Here is a 12547-nt window from a genome sequence, read left to right on the forward strand (position 1 = left end):
TTACAAAAAGATTTTTTGAAATCACCTTTTGACAGCTGGGCAACTGCTTGACAGCTCCGCCCAGTACGAAATGCGACGAGGGGTGATTCGACAAATCGCTCCCATACAAACTTTAAATCGATTTTTAAATAGGTTCCCGGGCACCAAAGTTCATGAAAATTTGGATGTCGGCTCAGTTTGGCATGTAGATTGTGAATATGGAATTATCTCAACACCACTAAAGAAGCCAATTTCAGCTGGTCTATGGAAAATTCCACGTGTATGGCAATTCGGGGTTTTTCTTAACTCACGATGACCAGATCGGTTCAGTCGGATTTGTTGTTGATGGAAAAAATAAATCTGGATCACATGAGATCAATATTGTCAAAATCGGAGAAAATTCATCGCAGATATAACCATTACATAGTTTACCTTCTTTATTTTATTGTCTGCTGTTTCATATTATGAAGTAAAAAATAAAGGCATTGCAACTTCTAGAAATTTCATCAGACTCTTCCGTATTTTTTATTTTATTCATTGCTATAATTTGAGTTTTGGGTAAATATAGCATCATAGCTATTGATATGTTTATCTTTGTGTTAATTTCCTTCTTTCAATATCCCAGTCCCGTTACGGTGCCAAATTCCTATCACTTTTCTACGATTCCCAATTCTTATAGGTTAAGTAAAATTTTACCTTCAAAAAGTGATACATCTGCAAATGAGTTTTTTTTTATCTCAAAATTGAGTAAACTTAGTTGAATTTATATGTCATTTTAACAGTACTGCTATTCTAACCTCTAATTATAACGTCAAAAAGTACCGAACATACTATGTATTACGAAGTAATGAATGTTAGTGAGAGTGGAGATAGCAAATATGGTACCTACTAAATAATTCTAATCAATAAAAATGTCAACTATACAGACAATTCTGCTCAATTGATGATTGCATTTGACTATTATAACTTTTTTCTTTCGATCTATTATTATTCGATCATATATTGTTTGACATTATGTCAAAAATATCTTTTTTCATTACTAAAAATAATCTAAAACAGAATAAAACTAAACAGCATCTGCAGAAGTAATCATATCGGCATATGATATAATCACCTTTGGGAGCGTCCATAAATTACGTCACGCAAAAAATGCCCATTTTCAACCCCCCCTCCCCCCTATGTCACACTTTTTGTATGAGACCTCTGAAATTTTTGTATGGGTTGTCACACTTTACGGAACCCCCCCTCCCCCATAAAAGCGTGACGTAATTTATGGACGTTCCCTTTTACCTTCGCTCACGTAGGTACGTGTATAATCGCCGTTCTCACAACGCGAACAAAACAAAAAATAAAAAAAAATCATCTCCGTCCGGAAAGAATCTTTGTCGCCGCCAAAATGCACCCCATGACGAAGCTCAATCATAAATAGTCGACTAGCAACTTTTTTGTCGTTCTCTTTGTTCCGAAACAGCCGACGACGGGCCATGCGAACGCCACCACTGTTATTAGTGTTTCAGTGCGCATGTCTGCGCACCGCGATAGCGCTGTTGGTAAGAGAGAGAGGTTCATTGTTTGATCTTGCATTCAAATCTCTGTCTATTTTTGTCCTGCGACTGGCAAACATGAAATGGGGGAATAGGGAAACTGGCAGTACGTAGAACCAGTAAAGCTTCTATCGTCCCTCACTGCAAGTGCTGTGATAGCCTCATTGGTAAAGGCGACTGAAAATTTACGATAGCAGGATTGGAGTTTCAAATCCCGTCCATGTTTGTAAGTTTTATAATGAATTCAAAATTTTTTTATGTGACCTGTTATTTTCTAAAAATAGAATAACACACTTAAAATAATTACCCAAAAATGAGTAAAAAAAGTTAGTTTTTACCCTAATTTTGCTTTCGAAATGTTATCAATAACTCTTTAATATCAAAATTTGTTATTGAAATATTTCCCAAATTCACTGTTATTAAGTTGTTATTGCCACTAACAAAACATGTTATTAAATTGATTTTTCAGGAACAAATTTTTGTTATGTGACTTGTTATTTTGCCGCTTATGACAGCCAAGTTTATAACTCAATATGTTATGTTAATAACATGAAAATTACTAATTCCGTTATGCAGTTATTTTGCCAAAATAACGCATTTTGTTATGCTGTTGTTTTTCTCTTCTGCTCGGGAAAGGAATTAATCAAGAGCTTTCTTCAGAAATATATCCAGAAATAATCCAATTTCTCCTATAGTTTCTCCAGGAATTCCGCTAGAAATTCCACCAAATATTCTTCCAGGAATTCCTCCAGAAACTCATCCAAAAATTCCTCCAGGAATTTCACCAAAAATTCCTCCAGAGATTCCGCCTAGAATTCATCGAGAAATTTCTCCAGGGATCCCTCCAGAGATTCGTCCAGGGATTCTTCCAACAATGCCTCTAGGGATTTCTCCAAGAACTCCTCGAGGGATTATTCCACGGATTTCTCCATAGTTTCCACCAGAAGTTTGTCCAGAAGTTCCTTCAAGATTACCTCCTGAGATTTCTCCATGAATTGCTTCAGGGATTCCTGCAGGATAGCATCAAGGGATTTTTTAAGAATTCCTTCAGTGATTCCTCCAGGATTTTCTTCAGAAATTCTTATAGAAATTCCTCCAGAAATTCCTCAAAAGATGAAGAATTTTTTTCACGGATTTCTTCAAGATCCTCCAAGAATTTCTCCAGCGATTCCTTCAGATATACTTTCAGAAATTATTCCTGGGATACCTCCAAGTATTCCTCCAGGTTTCTTCGTGGATTTTCCCAGGATTTTCTCCAAGAATTGTAACGAGAATTATTCCAGGGATTGCTGCAGGAATTCCTTTCGAGATCTCTTTAAAAATTTATTCATGGGTTCCTTTATAAACTTCATAAATTCTTCCATCATCTGTTCCAGGGGAGCACCCAAGAATGTCTCTAGGATTATATGAATTTTTTTTATTAATTACTTAAAAGATTTCTTAAGCAATTCCTTAAATGATTTTTATTAGAATTTCATAATTTTAGAGTGATACATACAGGAGCCAAGAATTTTTTCAAGAAGTCATCAAAGAAGGACTTCCTCTTCAGAAATTCAAAAACTTGTCATGAAACTGTTTCAGAAATTCACCCAGTAATGCCTCAAGGAGTTTCTCCGGAACTGGAGATAAACAGCCATGGACCGAGTGGAATGGAGGCGGCTACTATGTACAGCAGAGGCCACCCCGGCCTTAGTCTGACCGGAAGGAAGAAGTCGATCTCAGGCGGAGGTTTCCGTTCAGTGTAGGTGCTCCATTGTGCGTTGGTTGGTTGAAACTCAAAAAGCTGGTCGTCTGCAGCGGTATGTTTTGTTGAATCTAGAATCAAATGGTCCGTTTTTCGAAATGGTCGTACTGAGCTTAGCGTGCCGATAGCTCCCAAATTTGGTTTATTTTTTTAATTCGTGCCACAAACGCGAGCTCGATACAGCGGGTTCCACAAGTCTTTCCGATGATCAAATAAGTACTAATGTTGAAATCATATCACGATGAGATATTGAACAGATATTTGGCAACTCTATGAATATTTCATCAATATCATATTAAGATATGACTTTAAAATTTGAACGTTTTGAGATATGATATGATATTCACGTTTACCCGGGGGGACGGTACTTTGGAACGCGGCGTATGCTGGCGTATTGAGGCTCAACCGTCGGTTTTGTGGATGACCCTCGTAGTATACCGCAAGTGGAACTGATAGGAACGCACGCCATTGGCATTGTGTTACGTTTGCATTTAGTCGTATTTTTTTGTATCGTATGTTATACTCTGGCTTGTGAATCTGTCCTCGACTTTAATGTGCATTTGTAGCGCCCCAAATATTTCGATCCAGTATAAAACACGCAAGCCGTTCCCTAACACGGACATCAAATTGTAGACGGTTTTGTGTTGTTGCCCGAATGAAAATGTCCCCCTTTGGATTAGAAATTCCTAGACTAATCACAAGCTATGTAAGCAACCAATGCTGCGAACAAAAAGGCAATCTGCCAGAAGAAATACGATTACAGGATTGATAGATCATGAACAATAATGAAACCGCGTCATCCTGGAATTGCACTTCGTTATCTATTAAGATAACTGTTGCATGTTTGTGTTTTGTGCATTTGTAATGTTCCAATATACTCTTCGTATCCCATTAGTTCGTAAATGTGGGTCTCGATGCAGAAAATAAAATGAGCTTTTATTGGGTTCCAATAATATTTTTGTTACATTGGCACCCAATGTGGAGCAATACGAAGAGTGGAATAGGACATTTGTAAGATTCTGATGTGATTTTTTGTTGCATTTTGTTTGCTACATGGGGCACAAAACGAAATATAAAATAACGCATTTGTAGTCTTTTATTCCATGTTATTCGTTGCATGTCACTTCATGTGGGGGGGGGCGGTGCATTTGTAGTGCTCCGTAAAACTTTTTTTGCTACATGGTGCCCAAGCGTGGGGCGTTGCGCATTTGTGGGGTTCCAAAGCGTATTTTTTTGCATTGGCCTGAATGAGGCTCGAGACAATTGACACTCGCACACGTCAAGTCTGAACACCAGGTAGTGCTCACCACAGGCGGATGCACGATCAACTCTAAGCGCTCATTGAAGCAATTAGAGGTCATGATCGACAATAAGCTGAAATTCGGAAGAATCGTTGATTATATCAGCAAAAGGGTACACAAGGCGATAGTGGCATTGTGAAAGATAATGTCAAATAGCTCGGCAATAGTCTCGACTAAGCGTAAGCTACTCGCGATAGTAGCGGTTTCCATACTACAGTATGGCGTCGCTGCATGGTCGAACGCGCTCTAGTGGTCGATCGAAGCATGAAGCGACTCGAGAGTACCCAAAGGCTAGTGTGCCATAGGGTGGTCAGCGCATACCGCGCGGTCTCAGAGGACGCGGTATGTGTGCTAGAGGACCTGATGCCCATAGCACTAGAGGTGGCAGGGGATGATGAGTGCTTCGTGTGACGCGGCATAACTGGCGCAAGACGGATCGCCAGAACATCGTCTACTCTACATATGTTGAAGTTTCAGAGGGAATGGGATTCCTCCAGCAAGAGTAGATGAACACACAGGCTCATACGGAGCGTGTCCAAATGGACGAGCAGGCCCCATGGCGAGGTGAACTTTCACTTGACACAATTTCTGTCAGACCATGGGCGCTTTAGGTGATATCTGCACAGATTCGGACATGCAGGCTCTCTTGCATGTCCAGAATACTAAGACTACAGTGAGACTGCAGAGAATGTCCCCTTTGAATGCTCACGCTTTGTGGAGCAAAGGTCGAGTATGCAGGAGGTATGCAGTAGATATCACTCAGGACAACATTGTTAAAAGGTAACGGACAAGTGGGATTCCCTCAATTTCACGGTCTTCCGAATCGTACTTGAACTACAGAGAAAATGGCGGGCCAACCAACAGCAAGTTAAGTTGCCCCCCTCACCCTCCCCAACCGGGAGCTTGAGCCCAACGGGTAGTCCATAGTACTAGCCTGAACCCAATCTTCCAGGGGAGAGAGAATAATTAAAATGTTAGCTGGTGGAACGCAAACCAAGAGGGAGTTCTCATGTACGATCCTCCTTTTTCACAGTCATCCCTACCGGGCGTACCGTTAAGATAAGGAAGAGAGAAAATCAGTTTTTGTGAGTCGATCCCCACATAATCCGAGGTACCACCTCATTCTATAAAAAAAGCACGTTTCAGTCCAGTATAACTCCTTAATGTTTGTTGACGCTGGCAACCCTTCCGCAAAGCAATAGATACATACCGAACCTCGAATAATCGTTTCCCAAAAAGCCATCCCATCGTCACACGTTTCGAGCTCCACGGGCCGGTTACTGGTACAAGATTGCCTTTTTCGCGTGCCGCAAGCAAATTTCATCCAACCCTCGTAGTACTTACATTGTTGATTCCGTATCATCCGTGTGTGACTATGTGTAGTACATATAGGTAGAAGTACTCATTCGTTCTCCCATGCGCCTCTTCTATCGCAATCGGTCCCACACTCCTGGGCCGGGTTGGAAAGGGCGAAGAATTTTCGAATTTCCCAAATTTAATAGACTGCAAGAGAATAATTTAGTGGAAAATTTTAATAAAAAGCGTTTTTCGTTATATTGTCTTTCGGGGCGTTCCCTCCAGGCAGCGCAGCAGCAGGAACTTGCAGAAGAGATGAACTAAACGGGGGAGCCCGAACCGTACGACACGATGAGCGCCGGTTTTAAAACCGGCTGATGCTGATCAAACGAAAACCGATGCGATGTAGGTACCTACTACTAGCACCACACAAGCGGGAATCACAAGTCAGTGGAGCGAGAGATAAAGAAAGAGTCAAGCGAGTGGCAATATTTTATGTATCCGATGGCAAAATATGTGTGATTATGGGAAATTTGGAGAATTTCTTTCATCGCTTTTCCATCCGTGAAATCGAGCTGAAGCGAAGCAGCAGCAGCTAAAGTAGCGAACTAAAGGGATGTCGCAAACCGGAGATGAGATCGTTACGCCTTTTTTCGAAAAGGATATCTTGTGCGCTGCCACCACCACCACCCGGGTCTTCGTGTGTCACCGGCAGGCTCCGATGGGTTCGGTGTGGGCTCGATGCCAAAAGTTGCCCCGTAATGAAAGTGTTTTAATGTGTTTTCGGAAAGAAATTTTTATTGTCGACGGAGGGAAACTTATTGCTTCTCCCCGTCCTCCGAACTCATGTGCGTAATCGCGTAAATTTTCGAGAGGGATGTTAATTTGATATTTGACAAGTGGTGTGCATTGTCTTAAGGACATGTGTGTGTGGAAGGGGACTTTCTTTGCGGATAAAGTTTCGAGTAGGTGAATCTTAAAGGAAGTTTAATATTTACGCCTTTCATTGAAATTGGTCGATTATTCTCACGAATCCTTGTGATTAATAGGAACACAATCGTAAGTATAGAATCGATTGCACGTAGAATCAATGACACTTGATTATCCTCTGCATTTCTACAGTTGTCTTGGGAAATAATATTTGTTGGTAGGTTGGAATGAGTTGTGGATCTAGGAGTCACATAATGTTTGTGATGCTATCAATAAAATATTACACAACGTTTGCAACAGTATAAGTTTAATAGATAACCAAACATGATCTCTATTAAACAATATTGCTATGCTCGAGGGCGTAGCCAGCTTTTCGATCAGGAGGGGGTAAGCACCCGTAGTGAATGTGTACCTACTAGCTATTTTACCTTTTTGCAATACGATGAAATTGAATATAATAATATTTTATACTAAAAGCATTAATTAACCCTTCAGGAATCACACTGTTGTATGTTGTACAATACTTTTATAAAGCTCGCCTGATCTACACAAATCAACGTGGTGCTGTTAGCGGTGAAACATTTCTGGAAGATTAACCTATGTAAATTTTTTTGTCAAATAGACTAGAAGAGGGTTTTAGAACCATCATAAAACCAAAATGAAAGGTATTGAGTTCTATAACGGTTCTAAATACCTTTACAAGACCAATTGGTCATCAAAATGTTACCTGGGGAGAATTAAGAAAATCATTTGAGGAGTTTTTGGAATAAATTCTTGGAGGACACCCAGGATGAATCCCTGGGGCAATTCCAAGGGGCCTGCAACTCTAAATTTCTACTAAACTGTACTAATAGTAAACGATTAGTATTTGTACTTGTATTTGTAGTATTTTGAGTATTTTCCCATCAAAGCAACGTTGCCAACGACGGTTGTCAAGCGTCGTTTGTTATTAGTTTTTCACTTCAGCCGCTTCAGTCACAGAAAAAAAAAACGAAAGTGAAGTAAACCGTTGGTGGTTTCGAGCAAGGATTGGAAATTGCGTAAGTTGCATTTTTACAACATTATTGCGGGTAGTTTTTTGAAAAGATTGCTCGATTACTTTTCAGGAAAATGGACGAAGAACTGCATCGATCTTGATGAATAGTGGATCAGTCTGTAGAATGGAAAACAATTTGGATTGGGCAAATGCGACTGCAATGAACCAAGAATTTCACCCCTGCGCGGGTTTTCACACAATAGCCAATAGGACCGGCGAAATTGTTCTACTATTGCACGAAGCGTAGTAATTGAAGGTTACAGTTTTAAATATAAAAATGAATAAAATGATACTATTCAATTAGCAGGTGTTAATTAAGTTTCCCTTTTCTTTTTAGCTTCGTAAACGTTCTATGACTGGCTGGCAGGGCCTAATACTAATTCTGTAACTTTGCGGAGAATAAGGATATGCAGCTATGCTTAGAACCCTTCACTGGCACTAGGATATTGATCATCTGCCTCTAATCTGGGGAACAGACGTCATTGTTAGCCGGTCCTCAGGCCTGCAAGAAGCAAACCCACTTCTTTCCTGTTAGGCTAATGGACTTTCCCAAGACTTCTCGCAGTTTCCCCGGTGCCACGGGGAGGTAGGAATAGGAGTTGCGGATGGCCTCAATGGGGTCTGTATTACGCGATACCATAAGCCTTTACCGTTATTATGGACTCAGTTTTACCTATGTATAGATGTTGAACTAAATAAATCAAATGAATGAATTAAGTTTCCCTGAGGTTTTTATTTCCTATTAACACAGAAAAGGAAAAAATCACAATGCAGTCGGGAACTGAAATTATCAAATTTGTATACAAGCAGATGACATATTTCATCATCAAGAGTATTGATTTCTCACATAGCATCAAAGCAACCGGCCTGCTGTGCTCGTCATATTTGCTTAGTATTTCTTAGTATTTTCTAGTATTTTTGATTACTACAGAATTCAAACCGGAATGCCTGGAGGAATCGTTGAAAGAATTTATGTAAGTTTACAAGAGGAATTTCTGTGTAAGTTGTGGGAGGAATACCTAGCGATATATCTGGAGAGATACTAGAAGAAATCCTAGATAAATTTATGGAGGATTCCTTGGCGGAAATTCTGGAAAAAATCCTGGAGGAATTCTAGGAGAAATTCTTGGAGAAATCCCTAATGGAATTCCTGGGAAAATCTCGGAGGAATGCCTGGAGACACTTCTGAAGAAATTCTTGGCTTAATTCCTGGATGAACTCTTGGATGAGACCCCACAGGAATTCCTGGTGAAATTTCTGGAGGGATTTCTTGGATGAATTCTTGGAGCAATCCCTGGAAAAATTTCCGGAGCAATCCCTGGACGAATCTCTGGAGAAATTCCTGGAGGAATGTCTGAAGAAATTCCTGAAAAATTCCTGAAAGTATTCTTGGAGAATTTCCTGGAATGATCTCTGAAAAAATCCCTGGAGGATTTACTGATGAAATTCCTGGAGGGATTGCTGACATCATCTCTGAAGGATGTCAGGGAGCAATTCTTTGAGAAATTCTTGGAGAAATTCCTGGAGAAATTTTTAAGCACAGAGAACAGACATCCAGGCTAGAACAAATTTCATTCGGAAAGTTGTGTAAGGATTTCAATTTTTACTTGAGTAAAGTTGCAAACCAAAACACGATGACAACACTAGCGCCACCAAACACCAAATTGCCACAGTCAGTGGTGAATTGAAACATTTCAAGTGGTGAATTAAATTAGTATGGGAAATTAATCGATTGCAGCGCCACGCTATTGCCACTTGTGTTGCCGATTTAAAATTGCCGTTAAATTCCTTACACAGTTTCGGGACTGGACTTGGACGTCTGTTCTCTGTGTTTTAAGGTAAATCCATTGAGAAATTTCTTGCGGAATTTCGGAAGGAATTCCTGGAGAAAACCTCGAAGGAAATCCTGAAGAAATCCCTGAGGGAATCCTTGAACAAATTTGTGGAGAAATCCTTGGAGGAATTCCTGGAGGATTACCAGGGGGAATCTCTGAAAAAATTCCTGAAGGTATTCCTGGAGAACATCCTGGAAGAATTTCTTAAGAAACCCTAGAGAATTTCCCGGAAGTATCCTTGGCGGAACTTCTGGAGGATTTCCTTGAGGAATCTTCGAATGATTTCGTTGAAGAATCTCTGAGAAAATCCCTGGAGAAAGTCGTGGAGAAATCTCTGGCGAAATTCTTGAAGCAATTCCTGATGGCATCTCAGGAAAATTAATCCTGGAGAACGGCCTGGAGGAATCCCCAGAGAAATTGCTAACATAATTTCTGGAGGATGTCCAGGAGCAATTCCTGGATGAATTCCTGGAGAAATTCCTGGGGCAATTCCTGGAGGAATTCCTGGAAGAGTTCCTGGAGAAATTTCTGGATATAATCCTGGAGGAATGCCTGGAGGAAATCCTAGAGGAATTTCTGTGGGAATTGCTGGAGGAATGCATGATGAAATTCCTGGAGAAATCTCCAGACATATTCTTGATTGATTGATTGATTTGTCTTTATTAAAGAGACTTTCAGCCACAGACATATTCTTGAAATAATTACTAGATAAGTTTCTAGTAAGCCTCAGAAGCGCACTCTTTTATTTTTTTTTTAATTTCTGAAAAATCTCTTGAGAATATACTGGAGGAATTTGTAACGGAATTTCTGAAGGCATCCCTGGAGAAATCTTCAAGGAATTCCTTAAGGAATTTTAGGGGAATCTTTGAAAAAAAAATGTGAAGATATCCCTGGAGGAATCTCTGCTGGAATTCATGGAGGAGTCTCTGAACAATTCCTGAAGGTATTCCTGGAAGAATTTCTGAAGAAATCCCTAGAGGATTTTCTGGAAGAACTTCTGGAGTATTTCCTGGAGGATTCTTCAAATGGTTTCCTAGAGGCATCTCTGGGAAAATCACCGAAGGAATCCCTGAAGTAATTCATGAAGGACTCTCAGGAAAAATTCCAGGAAAATACCTGGAAGAATCCCTGAAAAATTCCTGAGGGAATTCCTAGAGAATTTATTGGAAGAATTTCTGAAAAAAAACTAAGACATTGCTGAAGAAATTCCTGGAATTCCTGGATAAAATCCTGTAGGAATGCCTGGAGGAATTCCTGGAGGTTTTCCTTTGGGAATTGCAAGAGAAATCTTTGAAGGAATTCTTGCAAAAATTACTGGAACTTTGGGCGGAATTTCTGTAAAATCCCTTGAGAAATTCCTGGAGGAATTCATAGTAGACATTCGTGTAGAAATCCCAGGAAATCTCCCTGAAGGAGTTCCTGCAGGAATTTTAAGCAGAATTCCTTAAGGGACTCTTTGGCGAGCGTTCGTGCGAGACAGTCGCAACTTTTCGTTCGTCCGGTTTGTCTCCCGATAGTATCCAGTTCGGTGGCTTTTTCCAGTGCTAGTTTTCCGAGTGATCAAGTGTTGAAGTGAAAATCCCTAGTGGGACGCGTGCGGTTGGCTAGGCCACAATTTTTGCCGCAAAAGTTCGTTTAGTTTGAGTAAAGTTCACGTTTTCATTTTATCACGTGGCGCATTGACCGATTATCGAGCACATCAGTGCAGCACCCCCCGCACACCACGCCGCTCGCGCGGCCGTGATCGGCTTCTTCCAGTGAGTACCCAAGCTCATCGTCGTCGACAGCAGCAGCCCACCGAGAGAAGAGCAGAGAGCGTTCAACCGCCGCACACCAGCGCAGCGTCGGGCGCTCAGCAGCAGCTCGCTTCCTCCCTGTGCGGGCCATCCGATCGCTTGGACCTGTCGTCGTCGAGCCTGTGGCTAAACAGAGTAGGGTCAAGTGGGGTAAAATGCCATTTTTCAAACTTTCATCGTTTTCAATGATAATTAGCCTCATTTGTTAGGCTTTCAAAGTGGTAACAGCAACTAGACAATATTTGCTCGATACCTCAGCAAAAATATTCACAAAACTATTGCATTTTCATCGATTTTCAGCGATTTTAAAAACTGCTTCGTAAAACGGAAGTGGTGCAAAACGACCATCTGCCATGGGGTAAGATGCCACTTCATGAAAACATTCAAAAATTACGTCCATCAGTTTTCGGGCATTTCCGACTCATTTTCCCCCCTCTGTCCCGCTTTTTTCGTATACTCAATAAATGGAGTGTTCCCCCCCCTCCCCGCAAAACGGTAATCGTAATATTTGAATGACCCCTAACATGGAAAGCTTAGACTTCAACAACCATGCGTCTCCATGCGTGCCTCAATCTCGTTGGAAACACTTGGCTGGTAATAAAATCACCAGAAAACCTTAATTGCAAGCACAAAAAACCGGAAGTTGCCAATTTTCATTGGGAAATCAAAGGATTTTTCGTGGGTTTGGTGGACTAGCTTCTAGAAGAATGTTTGATGCAAACATATCTTGACACCATTTACCTATAGCAATGATCTAGTCCCATCCAGGAATGATTTTATGAGTTGGGCCATTTTACCCCATCTTGGCATTTTAGGCTTTGTTCCCCTACACAAAGATAAGTACATAAAGTTACCTCTCGTTGCCCCCCCTCTCCACTAACTCTTTGATTAGATTTAATTTGGTACATAAGCAGTTTTTTCTCACTTTTCCTGTAGCGTTAATTTTGTCCCTTGTTTTTTTGATTATTTCTCGTCCCCGTGATAGTGTTAGTTTAAGGTTTTTTGAGTGCCCCGTGGTGGTAGTCAACTACCACAATGGGCGATGATGACGATGGCGGGGGTACGTCGTACCGCATCAACGAAGCT

The 12547-nt window shown here is 40.8% G+C and overlaps 2 long non-coding RNA genes across 2 annotated transcripts in view; one reads left to right on the forward strand and one right to left on the reverse strand.

Moving 5' to 3' along the window:
* LOC134290068 (uncharacterized) overlaps nucleotides 1–2152 on the reverse strand; it is a 404394-nt gene extending 402242 nt beyond the window's left edge. The window contains exon 1 of the long non-coding RNA XR_009998836.1: nucleotides 1270–2152. This is a non-coding gene — a long non-coding RNA (uncharacterized LOC134290068). The remainder of the gene's footprint in view (nucleotides 1–1269) is intronic.
* Nucleotides 2153–7705: 5553 nt separating this feature from the next.
* LOC134290085 (uncharacterized) lies at nucleotides 7706–8407 on the forward strand. Its single transcript, XR_009998848.1, has 3 exons — nucleotides 7706–7834; nucleotides 7901–8086; nucleotides 8168–8407. It is a non-coding gene; the product is annotated as an uncharacterized LOC134290085 (long non-coding RNA).
* The last annotated feature ends 4140 nt before the right edge of the window (nucleotides 8408–12547 follow it).

The sequence above is a fragment of the Aedes albopictus genome, chromosome 3 (genome assembly GCF_035046485.1).
Source record: "Aedes albopictus strain Foshan chromosome 3, AalbF5, whole genome shotgun sequence".
In the NCBI taxonomy this organism is placed as follows: domain Eukaryota; kingdom Metazoa; phylum Arthropoda; class Insecta; order Diptera; family Culicidae; genus Aedes; species Aedes albopictus.